Source organism: Piliocolobus tephrosceles, chromosome 9, assembly GCF_002776525.5.
Source record: "Piliocolobus tephrosceles isolate RC106 chromosome 9, ASM277652v3, whole genome shotgun sequence".
NCBI classification, from domain to species: domain Eukaryota; kingdom Metazoa; phylum Chordata; class Mammalia; order Primates; family Cercopithecidae; genus Piliocolobus; species Piliocolobus tephrosceles.
Genome location: NC_045442.1, coordinates 34,028,258 through 34,053,401, shown reverse-complemented (window position 1 = coordinate 34,053,401; position 25,144 = coordinate 34,028,258). Strand labels below are relative to the sequence as shown.

The 25,144-nt window shown below is 40.0% G+C and overlaps 1 pseudogene; it reads right to left on the bottom strand.

The window, feature by feature from the left end:
• Positions 1 to 593: 593 nt before the first annotated feature.
• LOC111538926 lies at positions 594 to 18,465 on the bottom strand (annotated as a pseudogene).
• Between the last annotated feature and the right edge of the window lie 6,679 nt (positions 18,466 to 25,144).

Genomic DNA, 25,144 nt, shown 5'->3' with positions numbered 1-25,144 from the left:
GACTCATCTAACACATAAGGACTCACATAAAGTAAAGGGGTGGAAAAAGGCATTTCACACAAATGAACACCAAAAACAAGTAGGGGCAGCTATTATTATATCAGACAAAACAAACTTTAAAGCAACAGTGGTTAAAAGAGGCAAAGAGGGAGATTATATAATGGTCAAAGTCCTTGTCCAACAGGAAAATATCACAATCCTAAACATATGTGCACCTAACACCAGAGCTCCCAAATTTATAAAGCAATTACTAATACACCTAATAAATGAGATAGACACCAGCACAATAATAGTGGGTACTTCAATACTCCACTGATGGCACTAGACAGGTCATCAAGAGACAGAAAGTCAACAAAGAAACAATAGATTTAAGCTATACCTTGGAACAAATGAACTTAACAGATATGTACAGAACATTTCTTTTTTTTTTTCCTGGGTACCAAATTTCTTTATTTGAAGGAATGGTACAAATCAAAGAACTTAAGTGGATGTTTTGGTACAACTTATAGAAAAGGTAAAGGAAACCCCAACATGCATGCACTGACTTGGTGACCAGGGAAGTCACCTCATGGCTATGGGGAAATTAGCCCTAGGCTTAGCTTTCATTATCACTGTCTCCCAGGGTGTGCTTGTCAAAGAGATACTCTGCCAAGTCAGATTCGGGTGCTCCCATCTTGCGCAAGTTGGTCACATGGTCACCCAATTCTTTGATGACTTTCACCTGCTCATTCAGGTAATGTGTCTCAGTGAAGTCACACAAATGCGGGTCATTTTTGTCAGTGGCCAGTTTGTGCAGTTCCAGTAGTGACTGATTCACATTTTTTTCCAAATGTAAAGCACACTCCATCGCATTCAGCCCGCTCTCCCAGTCGTCATAGTCTGGTTTCTTGATATCCTGAAGGAAGACTCAGCCACCTCGTTGGTTCTGCAGCTTCATCAGTTTCTCGGCATGTTCCCTTTCCTCATGAGATTGGCGAAGAAAGTATTTGGCAAAGTTCTTCAAAGCCACATCATCGCGGTCAAAGTAGTAAGACATGGACAGGTAAATGTAGGAAGCCTAGAGCTCCAGGTTGATCTGGCAGTTGATGGCGGCCTCTGAGTCCTGGTGGTAGTTCTGGTGCACCTGCGAGGTGGACGCGGTCGTCATGGGGGAGGCTAAGGACAGGTGGTGGCAGCGGTGGCTGCGTGGCACTGGAGCGGCGGTGGGGGTCTTGGGGCTGTCCGAGGACGCGGTGAAGAGGTAACGGAGGGCTGGCTATGGGCGGCCTGCCGAGATGGGGGACGAGCGCCGGGTTCCCTCCAAGCACTGTTGAAGCAGGAAACCCCCACGACTCTCCGCGAACAACCTCTCAGAACATTTCATCCAACAACCTCAGAATACACATTCCATTCAACAGCACATAGAACTTTCTCCAAGATAGTCCATATGATAGGCCATAAAACAAGCCTCAATAAATTTTAAAAAATTGAAATTATATCAATCACTCTCTCAGACCACAGTGGAATAAAACTGGAAACCAACTCCAAAAGGAACCTTCAAAACCATGCAAATACATGTAAATTAAATAACCTGCTCCCAAATGAGCATTGGGTCAAAAACGAATGGAAATTTTAAAATTCTTCAAACTGAACGACAATAATGACACAACCTATCAAAATGTCTGGGATACAGCAAAGGTGGTGCTAAGAGGAAAGTTCATAGCCCTAAACGCCTACATCAAAAAGACTGAAAGAGCACAAACTGACATTCTAAGGTCACATCTCAAGGAACTGGAGAAACAACAAACCAAACGCAAACCCAGCAGAAGAAAGGAAATATCCAAGATCAGAGCAGAACTAAACAAAATTGAAACAGACAAACAAACAAATACAAAAGATAAATGAAACAAAAAGCTGGTTCTTTGAAAAGATAAATAAAATGGATAGATCATTAGCAAGATTAACCAAGAAAATAAAAAATGAAGATTAACTGAGAAAAGAAGATAGAAAATCCAAATAACCTCAGTAAGAAATGAAACAGGAGATATTACAACTGACACTGCTGAAATACAAAAGATCATTCCAGGCTACTATGAACACCTTTATGCACATAAACTAGAAAACACAGAAAAGATGGATAAATACCTGGAAAAATATAACCCTCCTAGCTTAAGTCAGGAATAATTAGGTACCCTGAACAGATCAATTACAAGCAGTGAGATTGAAATGGCAATTTAAAAATTACCAACAACAAAAAAGTCTAGGACCAGATGAATTCACAGCAGAATTCTATCAGGCATTCAAAGAAGAATTGGTACTAATCCTTTTGACACTATTCCACAAGATAGAGAAAGAAAGAACCCTCCCTAATTCATTCTATGAAGCCAGCATCACCCTAATACCAAAACCAGGAAAGGAAGTAACCAAAAAAGAAAACTACAGACCAATATCCCTGATAAACATAGACGCTAAAATCCTTAACAAAATACTAGCTAAATGAGTCCAACAGTGTAAAAAGATAATACACCATGAGCAAATGGGTTTCATACCAGGGATACAGGGATGGTTTAACATACACAAGTTAATAAATGTGATACACCACATAAACAGAATTAAAAACAAATCACATGATCATCTCAATAGATGCAGAAAAAGCGTTTGACAAAATCCAGCCTCCCTTTATGATTAAAACTCTCAGGAAATCGGCATACATGGGACATACCTCAATGTAATAAAAGCCATCTATGACAAACCCATAGCCAACATTATACTGAATGGGGAAAAGTTGAAAGCATTCCCTCTGAGAAATGGAACAAGACAAGGTTGCTCTCTCTCACCACTCCTCTTCAACATAGTACTGGAAGTCCCAGCCAAAGCAATCAGACAAGAGAAAGAAAGGGCATTCAAATTGGTAAAGAGGAAATCAAACTGTCACTGTTCGTTTACCTTGAAAACCCTAAAGTCTCCTCCAGAAAGCTCCTAGAGCTGATAAAAGAATTCAGCAAAGTTTCTGGATACAAGATTAATGTACACAAATCAGTAGCTCTCCTATACACCAACAGCTACCAAGCGGAGAATCAAATCAGGAACTCAACTCCTTTTAAATAGCTACAAAAACAAAAACAAACAAACAAAAAAACTTAGGAATATACTTAACCAAGGAGGCGAAAGACTTCTACAAGGAAAACTACAAAACACTGCTGAAATAAATCATAGATGACACAAACAAATGGAAACACATCCCATGCTCATGGATGGGCAGAATCAATATTGTGAAAATGATGTTACTGCCAAAAGCAATCTACAAATTCAATGCAATCCCCATCAAAATACCATCATCATTCTTCACAGAATTAGAGAAAACAATCCTAAAATTCGTATGGAACCAAAAAAGAGCCTGCATAGCTAAAGCAAGACTAAGCAAAAAGAACAAATCTGGAGGCATCACACTACTTGATTTCAAACTATATTAAAAGGCCATCGTCACCAAAATAGCACAGTACTGGTATAAAATGGCACATAGACAAACAGAACAGAATAGAGAACCCAGAAATAATCCCAGATACAGTCAACTGATCTTCGATAAAGCAAACAAAAACATAAAAGTGGGGAAAAGGATACCCTTTTCCACAAATGGTAATAATTGGTTAGCCACATGTAGGAGAATGTGGGATAATTAGCTAGCCACATGTAGGAGAATGAAACTGGATCCTCATCTCTCACCTTATACAAAACTCAACTCAAGATGGATTTAGGATTTAATCTAAGACAAGAAACTGTAAAATTAAAGAAGATAGCATTGGACAAACCCTTCTAGACATTGGCTTAGGCAAGGACTTCATGACCAAGAACACTAAAGCAAATACAAAAAAAAAAGATAATTAGCTGAGACTAATTAAACTAAAGATCTTTTGCACAGCAAAAGGAACATTCAGCAGAGTAAACAGCAACCCACAGAGTGGGAGAAAATATTCACAATCTATACATCTGACAAAGGACTAATATCCACAATCTACAATGAACTCAAACAAATCACTAAGAAAAAAACAAACAATCCTATCAAAAAGTGGGCTAAGGACATGAATAGAAAATTATCAAAAGAAGATATACAAATGGCCAACAAACATATGAAAAAATGCTCAACATCACTAATGATCAGGGAAATGCAAATCAAAACTACAATGTGATACCACCTTACTCCTGCAAGAATGGCCATAATAAACACATTAAAAAACAGTAGATGTTGGCATGGATGCAGTGATCAGGGAACACTTCTACACTGCTTAGTGGGAATGTAAACTAGTACAGCCACTACGGAAAACAGTGTGGAGATTCCTCAAAGAACTAAAAGTAGAACTACCCCTTGATCCAGCAATCCCACTATTGGGTATCTACTCAGAGGAAAATAAGTCATTGTATGAAAAAGATACTTGCACACACATGTTTACAGCAGCACAATTTGCAATTGTAAACCAACCCAAATGCCCATCAATCAATGAGTGGATAAAGAAACTGTGATTGATATATATACATATATATATATTTCTCAACATATAAAAATATATATACATGTTTTGCAACACATAAATATATATCTCAACATATATAACTATATATTTATCGACATATATAAATATATATATTTATCAACATATATAAATATATATATGTTTCTCAATCATATATATGTGATGGAATACTACTCAGCCATAAAAAGGAATGAACCAATGGCATTTGCATCCACCTGGATAAGATTGGAGACCATTATTCTAAGTGAAGTAATTTAGCAATGGAAAACCAAATATTGTATGTTCTCACTGATATGTGGGAGCTAAGCTATGAGGATGCAAAGCCATAAGAATGATACAATAGATTTGGGGAACTTGGGGGTAAGGGTGGGACCGGGGTGAGGGATAAAAGACTACAAATAAGGTGCAATGTATATTGCACGGGTGACGAGTGTACCAAAATCTCACAGATCACCACAAAAGGATTTATGTAACCAAATACCACCTATACCCCAATAACCTATGGAAAATTTTTTAAAAAATAAAATAAATCCCATTTTCTCAATTTCAAAGAATGCCCAATTTTCCCAATTTTAAACTCAACCTAAAAAAAAAGTTCCCTGGGGAGGACCAAACTTGATCCACTAGGTAATAACTCTTACTCAACCTCATTGCTTCATGAAATCTCCTTGCTCCCTGCCCCCGCCAATCCCCCTACTCCACCCCAGGCTACGTTCTTGGCACTGATCTTATTCCAAGGATTGGGCCAGGCCCATGGGTACACACACACACACACACACACACACACACACACACACACAGCCTAGGCATTTACATCAACTGCATCAAAAGAGATAATCCCATATTTTAGGAAATGGAAAGTTATTCTCATAGTGACAAAGGTAAATCATGTAACCTTTGGATTTAATTCACTTACTTCATGACTTACTTATCAGACTTCAGTTATGTGTGTACCCAGTAGTATGTTAAGGGACTGAGAAGGATGAGGAGGTGCAAAGAGTACAAAAGAAGAAAACAAAAACCTAGGAAGCTATAGTCCTGCTTTTCAAGAAACTTGAAATCTCTGGTGAAAAAAGGCATGCATGTGTTATACAACGATGGTAATTGACAGTTAACATTTATGAGCAGCTCACTATGTGCCAGCCAATGTATACGTTATTATTTTCTAATCCTATATTGTGTATATTAGTTATCCATCACTCCATAACAAATTACCACAAAACTTAGTAACTTAAAACAATAAATATTAATTATCAGTTTCCGTGGATGTGGCATTTGATATAATTGGCTAAGGCTACAGACACCTGAAGGATTGACTGGGGATAGAGGATACACTTCCACAGTGGCTCACTCACACAACTGGCAAGTTGATTATGGCTATTGGCAGGAGGCCTCAGTTTCTCCCCATATGGGCATCTCTAGAGAGATGCTTAAGTGTCTTCATGACATGGTAGCACATGGTACCACATTCTAAGCAAATTATTGTATGGCTTTTGAATATATTCATTCTAGAGAATATGTAGTATCTCATTGTGGTTTTTTACTCTTAAATTTTTGTTTTAATGTTTATATATTTAGGGGATACAAGTGCAGATTTCTTCTTTTTTATTATACTTTTTAAGTTCTAGGGTACATGTGTACACGTGCAGGTTTGTTACATATGTATACATGTGCCATGTTGGTGTGCTGCACCCATTAACTCATCATTTACATTAGGTATATCTCCTAATGCTATCCCCCCACACTCTCGCCACCCCATGACAGGCCTGGTGTGTTATGTTCCCCATCCTGTGTCCAAGTGGTCTCGTTGTTCAAGTCCTACCTATGAGTGAGAATATGTGGTGTTTGGTTTTCTGTCCTTGTGATAGTTTGCTCAGAATGATGGTTTCCAGCTTCATCTATGTCCCTACAAAGGACATGAACTCATCGTTTTTTATGGCTGCATAGTATTCCATGGTGTATATAAGCCACGTTTTCTTAATCCAGTCTATCATTGATGGACATTTGGGTTGGTTCCAAGTCTTTGCTATTGTGAATAGTGCCACAATAAACATATGTGTGCATGCGTCTTTATAGCAGCATGATTTATAATCCTTTGGGTGTATACCCAGTAATGGGATGGCTGGGTCAAATGGTATTTCTAGTTCTAGATCCTTGAGGAATTGCCACACTGTCTTCCACAATGGTTGAACTAGTTTACAGTCCCACCAACAGTGTAAAAGTGTTCCTGTTTCTCCACATCCTCTCCAGCACCTGTTGTTTCCTGACTTTTTAATGATCGCCATTCTAACTGATATGAGATGGTATCTCATTGTGGTTTTGATTTTCATTTCTCTGATGGCCAGTGATGATAAGCATTTTTTAATGTGTCTGTTGGCTGCATAAATGTCTTCTTTTGAAAAGTGTCTGTTCATATCCTTTGCCCACTTTTTGATGGGGTTGATTTTTTCTTATAAATTTGTTTGAGTTCTTTGTAGATCCTGGATATTAGCCCTTTGTCAGATGGGTAGATTGCAAAAATTTTCTCCCATTCTGTAGGCTGCCTGCTCACTCTGATGATAGTTTCTTTTGCTGTGCAGAAGCTCTTTAGTTTAATTAGATTCCATTTGTCAATTTTGGCTTTTGTTGCCATTGCTTTTGGTGCTTTAGTCATGAAGTCCTTGCCCATGCCTATGTCCTGAGTAGTATTGCCTAAGTTTTCTTCTAGGGTTTTTTATGGTTTTAGATCTAACATTTAAGTCTTTAATCCATCTTGAATTAATTTTTGTATAAGGTGTAAGGAAGGGATACAGTTTCAGCTTTCTAAATATGGCTAGCCAGTTTTCCCAGCACCATTTATTAAACAGGGAATCCTTTCCCCATTTCTTGTTTTTGTCAGGTTTGTCAAAGATCAGATGGTTGTAGACGTGTGGTATTATTTCTAAGGGCTCTGTTCTGTTCCATTGGTCTATATCTTGGTTTTGGTACCAGTACCATGCTGTTTTGGTTACTGTAGCCTTGTAGTACAGTTTGAAGTCAGGTAGCATGATGCCTCCAGCTTTGTTCTTTTGGCTTAGGATTGTCTTGGCAATGTGGGCTCTTTGGCAATGTGCGCTCTTTTTTTGTTCCATGCGAACTTTAAAGTAGTTTTTTTCCAATTCTGTGAAGAAAGTCATTGGTAGCTTGATAGGGATGGCATTGAATCTATAAATTACCTTGGGCAGTACGGCCATTTTCATGATATTGATTCTTCCTATCCATGAGCATGGAATGTTCTTCCATTTGTTTGTGTCCTCTTTTATTTCATTGAGCAGTGATTTGTAGTTCTCTTTGAAGAGGTCCTCTACATCCCTTGTAAGTTGGATTCCTAGGTATTTTATTCTCTTTGAAGCAATTGTGAATGGCAGTTCACTCATGATTTGGCTCTCTGTTTGTCTGTTATTGGTGTATAGGAATGCTTGTGATTTTTGCACATTGATTTTGTATCCTGAGACTTTGCTGAAGTTGCTTACCTGCTTAAGAAGGTTTTGGGCTGAGACAATGGGATTTTCTAAATATACAATCATGTCATCTGCAAACAGGGACAATTTGATTTTCTCTTTTCCTAATTGAATACCCTTTATTTCTTTCTCCTGCCTGATTGCCCTTGCCAGAACTTCCAACACTATGTTGAAAAGGAGTGGTGAGAGAGGGCATCCCTGTCTTGTGCCAGTTTTCAAAGGGAATGCTTCCAGTTTTTGCCCATTCAGTATGATATTGGCTGTGGGTTTGTCATAAATAGCTCCTAAAGTTTGAGATACTTTCCATCAATATCTTGTTTATTGAGAGTTTTTAGCATGAAGGCTGTTGAATTTTGTCAAAGGCCTTTTCTGCATCTATTGAGATAATCATGTGGTTTTTGTCTTTGTTTCTGTTTATATGATGGATTACGTTTATTAATTTGCATATGTTGAGCCAGTCTTGCATCCCAAGGATGCAGCCCACTTGATCATGGTGGATAATAAGCCTTTTGACATGTTGCTGGATTCCGTTTGCCAGTATTTTATTGAGGATTTTTGCATCGATGTTCATCAGGGACATTTGTTTAAAATTCTCTTTTTTTGTTGTGTCTCTGCCAGGCTTTGGTATCAGGATGATGCTGGCCTCATAAAACGAGTTAGGGAGGATTCCCTCTTTTTCTATTGATTGGAATAGTTTCAGAAGGAATGGTACCAGCTCTTCTTTGTACCTCTGGTAGAATTCGGCTGTGAATCCGTTTTGTCCTGGACTCTTTTTTTGGTAGGCTCTTAATTATTGCCTCAATTTCAGATCCTGTTTTTTGTCTATTCAGGGATTCAAATTCTTTCTGGTTTGGTCTTGGGAGGGTGTATGTGTCCAGGAAAATATCCATTTCTTCTAGATTTTCTATTTATTTGCCTAGAGGTGTTTATAGTATTTTCTGATGGTAGTTTGTATTTCTGTGGGATCGGTGGTGATATCCCCTTAATCACTTTCTGTTGTGTCAATTTGATTCTTCTGTCTTTTCTTCTTTATTAGTCTTGCTAGCGGTCTATCAATTTTGTTGATCTTTTCAAACAGCCAGCTCCTGGATTCATTGATTTTTTGAAGGGTTTTTTTGTGTCTGTATCTCCTTCAGTTCTGCTCTGATCTTAGTTATTTCTTCTCTTCTGCTAGCTTTTGAATGTTTGCTCTTGTTTCTCTAGTTCTTTTAATTGTGATGTTAGGGTGTCAATTTTAGATTTTCCTGCTTTCTCTTGTGGGCATTTAGTGCTATAAATTTCCCTCTACACACTGCTTTAAATGTGTCCCAGAGATTCTGGTATGTTTTGTCTTTGTTTTTATTGGTTTCAAAGAACATCTTTATTTCTGCCTTCATTTCGTTATGTACCCAGTAGTCATTGAGTAGTAGGTTGTTCAGTTTCCATGTAGTTGAGCGGTTTTGAGTGAGTTTCTTATTCCTGAGTTCTAGTTTGATTGCACTGTGGTCTGAGAGACAGTTTGTTATAATTTCTGTTCTTTTACATTTGCTGAGGAGTGCTTTACTTCCAACTATGTGGTTAATTTTTGCATAAGTGCCATGTGGTGCTGAGAGGAATGTATTCTGTTGATTTGAGGTCGACAGTTCTGTAGATGTCTATGAGGTCCATTCGGTGCAGAGCTGAGTTCAATTCCTGGATATCCTTGTTAACTTTCTGTATCATTGATCTGTCTAATGTTGACAGTGAGGTGTTAAAGTCTCCCATTATTATTGTGTGGGAGTCTAAGTCTCTTTATAGGTCTCTAAGGACTTGCTTTATGAATCTGGGTGCTCCAGTATTGGGTGCATATATATTTAGGATAGTTAGCTCTGCTTGTTGAATTGATCCCTTTACCATTATGTAATGGCCTTCTTTGTCTCTTTTGATCTATGTTGGTTTAAAGCCTGTTTTATCAGAGACTAGGATTGCAACCCCTGCTTTTTTTTGTTTTCCATTTGCTTGGTAGATCTTCCTTCATCCCTTTATTTTGAGCCTATGTGTGTCTCTGCCTGTGAGGTGGGTCTCCTGAATACAAGACACTGATGGGTGTTGACTCTTTATCCAATTTGCCAGTCTGTGTCTTTTAACTGGAGCATTTAGCCCATTTACATTTAAGGTTAATATTGTTATGTGTGAATTTGAACTTGTCATTATGATATACCTGGTTATTTTGCTTGTTAGTTGATGCAGTTTCTTCCTAGCGTCAATGGTCTTTACAATTTGGCATGTTTTTGCGGTGGCTGGTACTGGTTTTTCCTTTCCATGTTTAGTGCTTACTTCAGGAGCTCTTGTAAGGCAGGCCTGGTGGTGACAAAATCTCTCAGCATTTGCTTGTCTGTAAAGGATTTTATTTCTCCTTCACTTAGGAAGCTTAGTTTGGCTGGATATGAAATTCTGGGTGGAAAATTCTTTTCTTTAAGAATGTTAAATATTGGCCCCCACTCTCTTCTGGCTTGTAGAGTTTCTGCCAAGAGATCTGCTGTTCGTCTGATGGGCTTCCCTTTGTGGGTAACCCGATCTTTCTCTCTGGCTGCCCTTAACATTTTTTCCTTCATTTCAACTTTGGTGAATCTGACAATTGTGTGTCTTGGAGTTTCTCTTCTTGAGGAGTATCTTTGTGGTGTTCTCTGTATTTCCTGAATTTGAATGTTGGCCTGCCTGTCTAGGTTGGGGAAGTTCTCCTGGATAACACCCTGAAGAGTGTTTTCCAACTTGATTCCATTCTCCCCGTCACTTTCAGGTACACCAATCAGATGTAGATTTGGTCTTTTCACATAGTCCCATATTTCTTGGAGGCCTTGTTAGTTCCTTTTTACTCTTTTTTCTCTAAACTTCTCTTCTCACTTCATTTCATTCATTTGATCTTCAATCACTGATACCCTTTCTTCCACTTGATCAAATCTGCTACTGAAGATTGTGCATGTGTCACATAGTTTTTGTGCCATGGTTTTCAGCTCCATCAGGTCATTTAAGGTCTTCTGTATGCTGTTTATTCTAGTTAGCCATTCGTCTAATCTTTTTTCAAGGTTTTTAGCTTCTCTGCGATAGGTTCGAATATCCTTCTTTAGCTCAGAGAAGTTTGTTATTATGGATCATCTGAAGCCTTCTTCTCTCAACTTGTCAAAGTCATTCTCCATCCAGCTTTGTTCCACTGCTGGCGAGAAACTGCATTCCTTTGGAGGAGAAGAGGCACTCTGATTGTTAGAATTTTCAGCTTTTCTGCTCTCATTTCTCCCCATCTTTGTGGTTTTATCAACCTTGTTCTTTGATGATGGTGATGTACAGATGGGGTTTTGGTGTGGATGTCCTTTCTGTTTGTTAGTTTTCCTTCTAACAGTCAGGACCCTCAGCTGTGGGTTTGTTGGAGTTTTCTGGAGGTCCACTCCAGACCCTGTTTTCCTGGGTATCACCAACGGATGCTGCAGAACAGCAAATATTGCAGGACAGCAAATGTTGCTGCCTGATCCTTCCTCTGGAAGCTTCCTCTCAGAGGGTCACCTGGCCATATGAGGTGTCAGTTGGCCCCTACTGGGAGGTGCCTCCCAGTTAGGCTACTTGGGGGTCAGGGACCCACTTGAGGAGGCAGTCTGTCTGTTCTCAGATTTCAAACTCCATTATGGGAGAACCACTACTCTCTTCAAATCTGTCAGACAGGGAAGTCTGCAGAAGTTTCTGCTGCCTTTTGTTCAGCTATGGCCTGCCCCCAGAGGTGGAATCTACAGAGGCAGGAAGACCTCCTTAAGCTGTGGTGGGCTCCACCCTGTTCAAGATTCCTGGTCACTTTGTTTAACCTACTTAAGTCTCAGCAATGGCAGACGCCCCACCCCAGCCTCACTGCTGCCTTGCAGTTCGATCTCAGACTGCTGTGTTAGCAGTGAGTGAGGCTCGTGGGTGTGGGACCCTCTGAGCCAGGTGTGGGATATAATCTCCTGGTGTGCCATTTGCTACGACCATTGTAAAAGCTCAGTATTAGGGTGGGAGTGTCCCAATTTTGCAGGTACGATCTGTCACAGCTTCCCTTGGCTAGGAATGGGAATTCTCTGACCCCTTGTGCTTCCCAGGTAGGCGATGTCCCACCCTGCTTCGGCTCACGCTCCATGGGCTGCACCCACTGTCCAACAGGCCCCAGTGAGATGAACCCAGTACCTCAGCTGGAAGTGTAGAAATCACCCGTCTTCTGTGTCACTCATGCTGGGAGCTGTAGACTGGAGCTGTTCCTATTCGGCCATCTTGGAACCTCCTCAGAAGAGGCAAGTACAGATTTCTTACATGCATATATTGCGTAGTGGTGAAGTCTGGGCTTTTAGTGTACCCATCACCCAAATAATGAATATTGTACCCAATAGGTAATTTTCCAACCCTAACCCTCCTCCTACCCTCCTACCTTCTGTAGTCTCCAATGTCTAATAGTTCACACTGTATATCCATAGGTACCCTTTGTTTAGCTCCAACTTATAAGAGAGAACACGCTGTATTTGATTTTCTGAGCTATTTCACTTAGGATAGTGACTTCAAGTTCCACCAATGTTGCTGGAAAAGATATAATTTTATTATTTCTTATGGCTGAGTAGTATTCCATGCTATATATAAAATACATTTTCTTAATCCAACCTTCTGTTGATGGACACAGTTTGATTTCATCCTTGTTATTCTGAATAGTACTGCAATAAAGACATTAATGCAGATATCTTTTTGATATAATCATTTCTTTTCATTTGGACATATACACAGTTGTGGGATTGTTGGATTGAATGGTACTTCTATCCTTAGTTCTTTAAGAAATCTCCATACTGTTTTCCTTAAAGGTTGTACTAATTTACATCCCTACCAATAACGTATAATTGTTCCCTTTTTTCTACATCTTTGCCAACATTTGTTGTTTTGACTTTTTAGTAATAGCCATTCTGACTGGTGTAATATGGTATCTTATTGCGGTTTTCAGTTGCATTTCTCTGATGATTAGTGATGTTGAACACTTTTTTTATGTTCTTTGGCCACTTGTATGTTTTCTTTTGAAAAATGTCTGTTCATATCCTTGCACAATTTTTAATGGGATTATTTCTTTTATCTTGTTGAGTTATTTGAGTTCCTTGCAGATTATTGATATTAGTCCTCTGTTGTATGCATAATGTGCAAATATTTTCTCCCATTCTGTAAGTTGTCTGTTTACTCTGTTTGTTGTTTCTTTTGTTTTGCAGAGGTTTTTTGTTTAATCAAGTCCCATTTGTCTATTTTTGTTCTTGCTTTGTTTGCTTTTGAGGACTTGGTCATAAATTCTTTGCCTAGGCCAATGTCCAGAAGAGTTTTTCCCAGATTTTCTTTGAGGATTTGTATAGTTTCAGGAATTACATTTAGTTCTTTAATCTATCTTCGTTTAATTTTTGTTTATGGCGAGAGGTATGGGTGGTTTCATTCTTTTGCATATGGCTATCCAATTTTTCCAGCACCATTTGTTGAATAGGGTGTCCTTCCCCCAGTGTTTATTTTTGTTGAGCTTGTCAAAGATCAGATTGTTATAGGTATGTGGCTTTATTTCTGGGTTCTTTATTCTATTCCATTGATTTTTTTTTTTTTTTTTCAGACAGAGTCTTGCTTTGTCACCAGGCTGGAGTGCAGTGGAGTGACATCGGCTCACTGTAGCCCCAGCCTCCCAGGCTCAAGCAATTCTCACACCTCAGCCTTGCAAATAGCTGGGATTACAGGTGTGTGCCACCATGCCCAGCTGATTTTTTTTTTTGTAGTAGAGACAAGGTTTCACCATGTTGACCAGGCTGGTCTCCAACTTCTGGCCTCAAGTAATCCACCCTCTGCCTTCCAAAGTGCTGGAATTACAGGCGTGCACCACTGCACCCAGCCTATTCCATTGATGTATGTGTATTTACTTACACCAGCACCACACTACTTTACTACTTTGGTGACTATAGCTTTGTAGTATAATTCAAACTGAGTAATGGATGCCTTGAGCTTTGTTCTTTTTGCTTAGGATTGCTCTGGCTATTCAGGCCCTTTTTTGGTTACATATGAATTTTAGGATTGTTTTTTATAATTCTGTGAAAAATGACGTTGGTAATTTGATAGGTATTGCATTGAATCCGTAGATTACTTTGGGGACTATGGTCATTTTAACAATGTTGATTCTTCCAATCCATAAGCATGGGATGTTTTTCTATTTGTGTAATCTACAATTTCTTTCATGAATGTTTTGTAGTTCTCCTTATAGAGATCTTTCACTTCCTTGGTTAAACATATTCCTAGGTATTTTTTTTTTTTTTTTTTTTTTTGTAGCTACTCTAAATAGGATTGCCTTCTTGATATGGTCCTCAGCTAGATTATTATTGTTGTATAGAAACACTACTGATTTCTGTAAGTTAATTTTGTATCCTGAAACTACTGCATTCATTTATCAAATCTAAAAGCTTTTTTGGAGGAGGCTTTGGGGTTTTCTAGATAGAAGATCATATCATCAGCAAACAGGAATAATGTGACTTCCTCTTTCCAATTTGGATGCCTTTTATTTTTTTCTCTTGCCTGATTCGCCTGGTGAAGACTTCCAGCACGAAGTTGAATAAGAGTGGTGCAAGTGGGCATTCTTGTACTGTTCCAGTTAGAGGAAATGCTTTCAATTTTTCTCCACTAAGTGTGATGTTGGCTGTGGGTTTGTCATATATGACCTTATTATGTTAAGGTATGTTTCTTCTATGCCTAGTTTTTTGAGGATTTTTATCATGAAGGGATGTTGAATTTTGTTGAATGCATTTTCTGTATCTATTGAAATGATCATATAGGTTTTTATCTTTAATTCTGTTTATGTGATGTATCACATTTATTGATTTGCATACATTGAACCATTCTTGCATTTCTGGGATAAATCCTACCTGATCATGGTGTATTATCTTTTCGATATGCTGTTGGATTTGATTTGCTAATATTTTGTTATGGGTTTTTGCATCAATGTTCATCAGGGATACTGGTCTATAGTTTTCATTTTTTGTCATGTCCTTGTCTTGTTTTGGTATCAGGATGATACTGACCTTGTAGAATGAGTTAAGGAGACTTCACTCTTCCTCTATTTTTTGAAATAGCTTCAGGAGAATTAGCAATAGTTCTTCTTTGTATATTTGGCAGAATTTGGCTGTGAATCCATATGGTTCTGGGCTTTTTCTGTTGTTGTTGATAGATTTTTTTATTACTGATTCAATCTCACTACTCATTATTGTTCTGTTTGTTCAGAAGTTCTGTTCTAGTTGAATCTCAGAAGATTGTATGTTTCCAGAAATTTACCCACTTCCTCTAGGTATTCTAGTTTGTGGGCATATAGTTGTTCATAATAGCCTCTGATGATCTTTTGTATTTCTGTGGTATCATTTTAATGTCTCATTTTTCATATCCATTTGTTTATTTGGATCTCCTCTCTTCTTTCTTGGTCTAGCTAGTGACTTATCAATTTTGTTTACATTTTCAAATAAGCAACTTTTCATTCATTGAGTTTTTTGGTCTCCATTTAGTTATGATCTAATCTTCATTATATCTTTTCTTCTGCTAACTTTGGGTTTGGTTTGTTCTTGTTCTAGTTCGTTGAGATGTGACACTAAGTTGTTATTTTGTAATCTTTCTACTTTTTGGATGTAGATATTTAATGCTATAAACTTCCCTCTTAGGATTGCTTTTGCTGTATCCCACAGGTTTTGGTACGTTGTACTTTCATTTTCATTCATTTCAAATTTTTAAAAAAATTTCCATCTTAATTTCTTTCTTTCTTTTTCAGACAGGGTTTCATTCTGTCACCCAGGCTGGAGTGCAGTGGTGCGATCACAGCTCACCACAGACTCAACTTCCTGGGCTCAAGCAATCCTTCTGCCTCAGCCTCCTGGGTAACTGGGACTATAGGTGCACATCACGATGCCCAGCAAATTTTTAAAAATTTTCTGTAGAAATTGGGTCTGACTATGTTGTCCAGGCTGGTTTTGAACTCCCACAGGGCAGTGGGTATTGTCCTGTGTGTGTGTAGGAGAGCCTGGTTTCCCTGTCTGTTCTTGGCTGGGCAGCAGCTGCAGCTGCATCAGTCTGAACTCAGCCTAAGGGCAGGATGTAGCCCAACATTAAACTCTCAAAATGGTGCCTTGGGTCTGGGACCAGAGAGGGTAGGGCACGTTCCAGGCAAGCAGTGTGGGCAAGAAGCTGTGGGGAAATGCAATCCACTCACATCTCAGTCACACAGCAGCCCACTGCAGGGCAGTGGTATTGTCTTAGATATGTATAGGAAAGGCTGGTTTCCCTGACCCTCCTTGGCTGGGTTCATGTCTCAGTCTCAATGGCAGCCCACAGAAGGGTGGTAGGGACTCTCCCAGAGGTGCGTGAGAGCACTTGGTCTCCCCTTTCCCTTTTTGGAGTAGTGCAACAGCCACAGCCATGTCTGTAGATCCCTGGTATCTAGACTATCAAAATAATGCCTGGCTGTGGCTGCTCTAGTCTCAGATGCCTGTAGGATTCCATCTGGATTTCTTTTCTGGAGCAACATCTCTGTGCAATTTTAGGCAGCTCCATATATCAGGCCCGAGGTCCTAAGTTGGTTGGGGTTTTCTTGCATAGCCAAGATCATAAAAGCTCTTTTTGGAGTGTGGAGCCCTAGGGATTTCTCTCTTATTGTTTCCCGGCATCGGGGAGCCTCTTGGAGCTCTCAGTCAGTCCCCAAACCCTCTCCTTACTTACTTCTGGCGCTTCCCATCACTTCTCTGGTGAGTCCTAGCATTCTCTACTAGACAATCTCTTTAAAATATATCTACTTACTCTTCTGGTTCCTCTCCATAAAAGAGGCACATACTACCTGTGTTTAGTCAGCCATCTTCTCATTGTAGTTTTAATTTGCATTTCTCTAATGACTAATGATTTTGAACATCTTTTGAACAGATGGCTAATTTGCCATCTGTATATCTTATTTGGTGAAGTGCACAAATCTTTCATCTATTTGCACCTGGGTTGTTTGCTTTCTTTTATTTAATTTTGAGAATTCTTTTCATATTCTAGATACAAGTCCTATATATGTGATTTGCAAATATTTTCTCCCACAGAAGGATAATCCACTGTGTGGCTTATCTTTTCATTCTCTTAGTAGTATGTTTCGAAGAGGAGTAGATCTTAGTTGCTTTTTTTTGGGGGGGGGTGGTAGGGTCTCACTCTGTCACTCAGGCTGGAGTGCAGTGGCACAGTCATAGCTCACTGCAGCCTCGAACTCCTGGGCTCACATGATTCTCTCACCTCAGCCTCCTGAGTAACTAGGATGAGAGGTCCATGCCACCACGCCTGGCATATATTTTTATTTTTAAGTTGTTTTTAGAGATAGAGTCTGATTGTGTTGCTCAGGCTGGCTGTAAACTCCTGGCCTCAATCAATCCTCCCACCTCAGCCTCCCAAAGAGCTGAGATTACAGGCATGAGCCATCATGCCTGGCCTAGATCTTAGTTTCAATGGAGACCAATTTATTAAGGTTTTCTTTTGGTGTGTGAGTGTGTGTCTTGCTTTTGCTGTTGAATCTAAGAAATTTCAAGGCTACCAAGATTTTCTCCTCTATTTTCTTTTACAAGTTTTATCGTTTTAGCTCTTACATCCAGAACTATGATCTATTTCAAGTTAGTTTTTATATGTGATGTTAGATTTTTTTGTCACTGTTAGTTTTTACTTATTAATATTTCTCTGTGATCTTATCTTATGTGTACATAAAGAGCTTCCTTTTGTTTTTCCAGGTACAACAGCAGGTTCTTTTCTGATTCCTCAAAGTCCTGCATGGGGTGGAGGCAGAGATAGAAGAGAATGTAAACACTGGGTTCCACCTGCTGGAGGTTAAGGGAAGACCCCTTACCCAGATAGGGACTGACTGGAGAGGTGGAAGGGAACAAGGTGAAAGGTAGGGGTCCTGGTGAGAGAAAGCAGGGGGGCCTGAGAAAACAGAGGAAGGTGGTTGAGAAATATTCTCTTGTATGCTCTTTAAGAAAAGCAAATGCCCCCTCCCTTTTTTTTTTTTTTTGTCCCAGAAAGCATGTCTCTTTATCTAGAATTAGGTCGTGTGCCCACTCCTGAAACGGTAGCTATGACGAAGGGATGAGATTTTTTCCAATACTCAGGTCTGGCTTGCATGTGCCATTCCCAGGGCCAGGAGTGGAGTCAGAATCCTCAAATGACTTGCTATACATGAGGAGGGCGTCCACACTCAAGTAAAATTTGGATGGATACCAAGAGAAGGGGTTACGTTCCCTTCTCACAATGCCTCATAGTTCAAGCTCATAGTTCAAGTACAATGGGCTTTTACAGTTTGCCATACTGTTCTCCCACCCCAGCCTCCCTCACCCTGGTCTCTCTGAGGAGGGGTCTTTTACTTCTCTGAATGACCTGTGGTATTGATTTTCTGTATTTTTCAAATTTTCAATCATCCTACTTGTTACTTTACTTTCTGCAGATACTGTCATCGTCCTGCTGTGCTGTCTTCATTCCTCACAGTACCCTAACACAAAGCTGTGGTGTTATCAGACTTTCACTGAAGGTTTGGGGTCCCAAAGAAGATTATAACATAGCACAAAACTCAAAATTGAACATGGATTATGTCATTATCATTATCCAAAAGTTCCCTGACCAAACTCATTTTAAGGACTGCGGTAATTTAAAAGGATGTCTACAAATTAGTTGATACTTCTTTATTCAAAAGGTGGAGCCTAATTCCCCTCCCCTTGAATGTGGGCTAGGAGTTAGTGACTCACTTTTAACAAATAATGTTAAAATGTTAAAATGTTAGTTTTTACTTATTAATATTTCTCTGTGATCTTATCTTATGTGTACATAAAGAGCTTCCTTTTGTTTTTCCAGGTACAACAGCAGGTTCTTTTCTGATTCCTCAAAGTCCTGCATGGGGTGGAGGCAGAGATAGAAGAGAATGTAAACACTGAAGTGAAGTGAAGATATTTGACTTCTGAGGCTAGGTCATACAAAGGATAAAGCTTCTACCTGGCTCATTCTCTTTAGGAGCACCCTGGGGGAAGCCAGCTACCATGGAATGAAGGTACTCAAGCAGCCCTGGGAAAGAACCATGTGAAAAGAAACTGGGGCCTCCCACCAATACCCAGCATCAACTTGCCAGCCATGCATGCCATCTTGGAAAGATATTCGCTAGTTTCAGCTAAGATTTTAGCAGACTATAACCCCAGCTGACATCTTGATTGCAACCTCATGAGAAGATCCTGAGTCGAGAGGCAACCAAGTTCTTGACCCACAGAAACTGTGAGAGATAATAATGCTTATTGTTATTTTAAGCCACAAAGTTTTGGAGTAATTTGCTATGTAGCAACAGATAAGTAATACAGTGAGTCTCTCATGGGCTGTTTTCTTCCGTCTTATCTGCCATCTTGCCTTGATCCTTCCTCTTTTTTCATCTCTTTTTCTTTTTTCCTTGCCAGAGCTCCCCAAACCCAGTCTCTAGAGGGAATGCTCAAAATTACTGTATTTCACTTTGCAGAGTAATTTAAGTCTTCTTGGTCTAAATGTCTCCCATCTAGGTTAAACCCAAGGGATTCCATCTTTTCAGACCAAACATATCTGTTAAGGTCTAAAACAGATATTCTGTCTTCCTACCAGGCCCAGTGGCATCAGGTCCAATCAGACAGCTGCCAGCTTGCCCTAATAGAAGTATATATAGGCAAAGTACTATAAGAGCAAAGAATAAGAAGCATGTAAGCTGACTTGGGGGCTCATGGAGGAAGTAATACTTGAGCTGAGTTTTTAAGGATATGCAGGAGTTCATTTGGTAGAGAAGTGAATGAAAGTTACACAGAGTAACAGCAAGTAAAAAGGCTCAGAGTTGAGAAAAGTTATAATCAATGCTGAGAACTTTAAATATGTAAGGGTTCTGGGTGATAACATCTATTAGTGAGCTTGGAAGCTGTTGGGGGCTAGATCATATCAGGCATTGAAAGTCACATGCAGGAGACTACAGGCAACATAAATCCCTGATTCACTGACTTAAAAATAAGAACAATAAGAAATTTAGTATTTCAAATAATAAGCACAAGGTGAGACTGCTCCAATGTCTTAATTTAGCAGCTTGATGATGTTATCAAGAACCCAGTTTGCTTCTGTATTTCTATTCTGTTATCCCCAATCTTGTCCCCATGATTATAAGATGGTTACAGCAGCTCCAGCCATCATGTCCTTAAGATTACACCTGGACAGCCTGGGCCACATGGTAAAACCCCATCTCTCCCAAAAATACAAAAAACTAGCCAGGTGTGGTGGCGTGTGCCTGTAGTCCCAGTTACTCAGGAGGCGGGAGGATTGCTTGAGCCTGGGAGGCAGAGGTTGCACCACCACACTCCAGCCTGGGTAACAGAGTGAGACCCATCTCAAAAACAACAACAACAAAAAGATCACACCTGGAAGTAGAAAGGGGGCCTTCTCTTCTTTCTCTCTCATTATATAAATTTTTTTTTTAAAGAAATGGGATCTTGCTATATTGCCCAGGCTGGAGTGCGGTGGCTACTGATAGGCACAATCATAACACGCATCTGGAGAAAACTGCAAATATAATTGTAAGGCAAGGCTTTAAAGAGCAGTTAAAAACTTGTCTTGAAATACAGGTTTCTAGAATTTGTTTCAACATGTTGAGTTACAGCAAATGAAATAGAGAAATAGTCTCAATGCTTTTTAATTTGCCCTGGTGACTGGAAACCTTAGAACTCAGCCTTATGAGCTGTTAATCAGATAAGCACTGCAGGTTTTCGCAAAGAATCATGCTTGACAAATGCTTGAGGGCATATGGATTTATTGAAGGAAGTATTGTCTAAACCAGACTGACAAAATTTTACAAAGAAAATAGAATTTAAAAATGTTGGGATTAAAATGTAGATCTTATTTGAGCATGGTGGTGTGCACCTGTAATCCCAGCTACTCGGGAGGCTGATGCAGGAGAATCACTTGAACCCAGGAGGCAGAGGTTGCAGTGAGCCGAGATGAAGCCACTGCATTCCAGCCTGGGGGACAAAGCGAGACCCCTTCTCAAAAAAAAGGTAGATTTTTTTCTGTTTTGAGATGTAGTTATGAAATGTAAATTAGAGAATGTTTCAATGAACTTTTGAATTATAAGTTAATATAGTTTGTAAACCATATGAATTAAGTACTATTTTAAAAATAGATAGGAATTATACTTCCACTCAAAAACACCTTGAACTCCTGGCCTCAAGAGATCCTCCTACGTCAGCTTTCTAAGTAACTGGGATTACAGCTGCATGCCACCACACCCAGCACCATTATGAAAAATTTTCATTGACTTATATCTGTATTTTTTTTTTCTTTCAATAACTTTGCTATGAATGTATCTCTTTTTAAGATGAAGAAAACTTTGCCTAGAAATGTCTTCCCTCCTCCCTGGCCATTCTTCACAACAGCTGATTTCCCTTTCATATTATTAGCTAAAATTTTATCATATGCCCATTTAAACCAATATTTTGTGAGGGTATGGGCCCACCATGATTGACTTAGACAATCGCAGTTTACCTCCTGGGACTGAGGTTGGAGCCTAGCACCCTTCAAGAACATGGTCAAGCATATTCAGTGTGGTTACTTGTCAAGTTAACAAGGTAGAAGAGAGAGCCTACTTCTGGAATAGGCTATCAGTGGGATCTCCCACACCATGCTAAGGAATTTGGACTATATCTCATTGGAATAAGAAACTACTATGGGATCACAGGATGGGCTAAACAAAATAATAATAAGGAACTTCTGGAATAGGCTGTCAGTGGGATCTGCCACACCATGCTTAGGAATTTGAACTATATCTCGTCAAAATAAGAAACTACTATGGGACCACAAGATGGGCTAAAATAAATAAATAAATAAGGAATTAGTGAAGGATTTAAAATCAGGAAGTAGCATGATGAGATTTCCCCATGGTAACAGAATCAAGGGGCACTCAGGAGGGGCATGGGTCTGGAGGCAGGGCCACCAGTTGGAAGGCTTCATTAGAAGATCTTGGAGAGGATTTTAGGCACTTGAATTCAGCACCCCTAATGACTCATTGGATGGAAAAGGAAAAAGAAATTTAGAAAGAAGATATTCTAGGATGATTCCCATACAGGTTCCTGCTCTGGTGACTCACAGGGTATTTTGTCAAAATGGAGAATATGGATGGAGGAGATTTGGGTGGATATGATGAGAGTGGAGAGATAATGCGTTTATTTGGGACAATGGGGTGCTTGAAAGACAGGTGAAGAGAGATGGGTAAACTTGGAAGGGAGAGTGTAGACCACATGACACTCCTTCAAATTCCTTTAGAGGGTAGGGTAGAATGGAGTGTGGAGGCAAGGAGAATCCACAAGGGGAAATGAAGCAAAGCAAACAACTAGCACCTAATATAGGAACTGTTGGGCTGATTTTGCTCAGGGCTGGGCATCAAGCACATCTGGAGAAAATTGCAAATGTAACTGTAAGACAAGCCTTTAAAGAGCAGTTAAAAACCTATTTTGAAACATAGGTTTCTACAATTTGTTGCAACACGTTGAGTTACAGCAAATGAAATAGAGAAATAGTCTCAGTGCTTTTTAATTTGCCCTGCTGACTGGAAACCTCAGAACTTAGCCCTATGAGCTGTTAACCAGATAAGCATTGCTGGTTTTTGTAAAGAATTATGCTTGACAAATGCTTGAGGGCATATGGATTTATTGAAGGAAGTATTGTCCAAACCAGACTGACAAATAAAGTTTTACAAAGAAAATATAATGAAAAGATGTTGGGATTAAAATGTAGGTCTTTTCTGTTTTATGATGTAGTTATGAAATCTAAATTAGAGGATGTTTCAATGAACTTTTGAATTATAAGTTAATATAGTTCATAAACCATGGGAATTAAGTACTATTTAAAAAATAGGAATTATACTTCCACTCAAAAACACCTATTTTGTGGAACACTAAAGTTTGAAATATATATATAGATAGATAGATTAGACTTAGAACTCACAGAAGGCAAATTCAAGAAATTTTAAAAAATTACTCCAAAACATTATTTTAGTTCTTTCCATATCTATTTTGTTCTAGGAACTGAACTGGGTCCTGAAATAATAAAAATAACTAGTATCTGTAATAAATAAAAATATCTGTATAATGTGGTTAATCCCAAGTTTATGCAACTATTCTATTCGATGTGATTTCTAGGGGTCCAGATAAAATATAACACTTGAGGCAGAGTGGGGATTGAGGGACAGAGAAAAAAAAACTGAGAACTGAGAATTGAAGAAAGGCAAATTAGGAAGTTCAATCAGGTTAGGAGAGTAGTGGAGCAAAAAAAATGAGTCATAAGAACTGAATATAGAAACTGGACAATGGCTAGATCTTATACGACAATTAGAACTCTGACCCACAACCTCTACAGCAACCAGCCCAGAATAATCAGGACTTGGTCAATGACTCAGTTTCCCTGTTTTTTGCCTCCTCCTTTCTTCAACTCAGGACCCACTAAAGACAGCCAAATATGCCACCTACCCCAAACCAATCACATAAGAGACACTGCTTTTGTCAGCCCACCTCCAGCTTTCCCATGCTAATACCCTCAAGTCAGAGCATACATGAAACCTTCCCTTTTTGTTCACTACTAATTTTTCCTGGCCAGGTGCAGCTGCTCATCCCTGTAATCCCAGCACTTTGGGAGGCTGAGACAGGAGGATTGCTTGAGCCCAGAGTTCAAGACCAGCCTGGACAACACAGTGAGACTCTATCTCTACAAATAATTAAAAAATACAAGCCAGGCACGGTGGCACGTGCCTGTAGAGCCAGCTACTCAGGAGGTTGAGGTAGGAGGATCACTTGCTCGGGAGGTCGAGGCTGCAGTGAACCATGATGACGCCACTGCACTCCAGCCTGGATGACAACGGAGTGAGACCCTGTAGGTAAGTAAGTAAGTAAGTAAGTAGTTTTCCTAATGTCCTGACAGGCTTTGAGTCTGCCAAATGCAAGTGATGGTGACTGACTCCCTTGTCATAGCAAGCTTTGAATAAATAAAGCATTTGGGTGGTCTTCCCCAATCCCCCCCACATTCATTTATTTGCTTATTAATTATACGTCAGTTGTGTTTTATCTGCCAGACAGTGGCCAGTATTGGGAATATGTGGAAGCAGATAGTCCTTGCCTCCAAGGATATTCTGTCTAGTGGGACAGACAGACATATACATATAATTGTAATTCAGTGTGCTAAGTGAAACAATAGGCATGTATAAAGAAGGTATAGTAGGTCAAGCAGGACTTTTAGGGGAAGGTGACCCTTAAGAGGAGTGGTAAGGAATGAAATGGAGGTGATTTGGCTAAGGGCCGGGACGGTTATTCAAGGCAGGTGGAGGGGCAGAATGAGCAAAACAGGGCGGGTTGCTGGAGCGTGGTAAGGAAGGCAAGTAGCGGCAGAGGACGCGGTAGGGCGGATTGTGGGGCGCAATGCAAGTGCCACGTTGGAAAGAGCTTGGACTTTATGCCGTCCTCGTGGAAATGAGATAACGGCTGGTGTAAGCAAGCAAGAAACACACACACACACTCAACGCGCGCGCGCGTCGTTTCCTTTGTGTTACTGTAAGGTCAAGGAGGGCGGCGACACAGAAACTCATGATGATTGGCATTAGTAGACATTCAGTGAATGAATGACTAGACATAAGGCTTTGGTGTAAACGAATGAATGGACATAAGCACTTTGGTGTAAACGTCATTGTCTTCAATGTATGCTTTTCTCACGGGGCAAGACAATGAGGTCGGGGCATCAGTTTGGGAGGTGATAGGGAAGGTTTAAGGTGGGAGAACTGCCATTCTGGTAGGGAGGGTTAGTGGGCACAAAACCAACAATAGGTTATGGGCAGGGGATGCGCTTCCGTCGCGAACACCCCGGAACCCACCCACCGGAGGTACTCTGTCCCGGGAGCAGCCGTGGAGAAAGCAACCGGCCGAGAGTTCGCGCCCCTGGGAGGGCAGCGAGTGCAGGGCCGCCCAGCGCCACTCACCTGTGAGCTTACCGCGGGCCCTGCAGGCGGAGCCTCGGTACGACGCCTTTCCGATTGGGCGCGGCTCAAAGTCCCGGGGCGGGCATTAGAGGCCAACCGGTCTAGGGGATTGGCCACCCTGGCGGACGGAC